Source organism: Oryzias melastigma, linkage group LG17, assembly GCF_002922805.2.
Source record: "Oryzias melastigma strain HK-1 linkage group LG17, ASM292280v2, whole genome shotgun sequence".
NCBI lineage: Eukaryota > Metazoa > Chordata > Actinopteri > Beloniformes > Adrianichthyidae > Oryzias > Oryzias melastigma.
The window spans coordinates 22,146,143-22,147,560 of NC_050528.1; the positions used below are offsets into that span (position 1 = coordinate 22,146,143).

Genomic DNA, 1,418 nt, shown 5'->3' on the forward strand with positions numbered 1-1,418 from the left:
CCTTTTTGCAACCCAGTGGTACTTCCTATATGGAACATGGAAGTAGGGGGGCTTGCTTCGTCCAGTTATTTTATATACAGTCTATGGGTGCTGCACATCTAGGGGGCGCCAGACAGGGAGATAGAAAAAATAAAAAGTAAAAAAATACTCTTGTTTTTGGTGGAGAAAGATGAATTTAACTGCCGATCAAGGTTTCTTTTCTTCCCATCTTTAAAATTTTAACACTGGAGATGCCTCTATAAAGATTATGCACGATAGCATACGCCTTTCGGTGGTGCAGTGGTTATCGCTCCTACCTGCAGATACGAAGGACCCAGATTCAAATTTTTAATAAACTCCTGCCAGTTTGCAGAAACCATGCCGTGAAAAAAAAAAAAAATTAGACTAAAATTGGGATATTTGAATTAAAAGGCTTTAACCCTTTAACACTTGAGGCGTCGCCAGTGACGCCTAAACACAAAATCTTGAACATACTGTAACTTTTCAACCGTTAACACGATCAACGTAATTCTGCGGCGTTAGCCACTTTTCTCCTTTAGAATCTGCTGGATCACGTTGATCATTTTAACACTTAAAAAAATTAAAGTAAATCAAAGAACTTATATAAACACTGGGGTTCTGGGGTTAAAGGGTTAAAAATACCTTAAAAATAGATCAAAAGATGATTGGAGTGGGTCTTTAAAATGACATAAATGCAACCTCTTCATGCAGAAAATGCATTTTATGGATGAATAACTGGGCACTTTCACTTTGACCGGTTCATTAAAGTGACTTTTTGTGAAAGAGCTCCTAGCGTTTTGGATCACTGTGCAGTTGGTTGAACCAAAAGGATTCTGCCTTCAGCGAAAAAGGTGAATTACCTGATATAAAGTAAACTTTAGCACATAGAGAGGTTTGGTCAGATGACCCCAAAACCTGCAGACAAAAACAAACCCAAACACACCTGCTTTTCATGCCTGACCTTTGCTTTGAAGCATTTGTCTTGGTCAGTACTGTTATTTCTTTTTTTTCCTCATTGTGATTTCAATGTTAAAACAGGTTTCTTTCATCAGCCCAAAATAAAAAAGGCCAGTGTAAACTTTAGCTAGACTAGAGGAGCTCCTAAAAGCACTTAAGTGAGCCATGGTGTCTTGGTTATTGGCTGTGGAGTTTTAGAGCCTAGATAGTTTGAGAAATAACTCCTCCCAAACTAATGGATCCAAAAATGGTCTTTAACGATCAGTGCTGCTGATGCTTTCTCTTCCTTGCACACACAAGTAAAGCAGACACACAGTCTGCCAGTATGCTTTGATAGCAGTCCTCAAAACCTAATAATGATCATCAAGGCAACAGAGTTTAATAAGTACCATTTTAGTGCAATTAGCCTTTTTAGTTTTGGTAATAGCAGTTGAGGGGTGAATATTTTATTCACCATTTTT

General features: G+C 38.0%; 1 protein-coding gene across 3 annotated transcripts in view; it reads left to right on the forward strand.

Moving 5' to 3' along the window:
* Positions 1–1,418, forward strand: part of lrrc24 (leucine rich repeat containing 24) — a 48,776-nt gene that overhangs the window by 40,545 nt on the left and 6,813 nt on the right. The gene's annotated exons all lie outside the window — the stretch shown is intronic.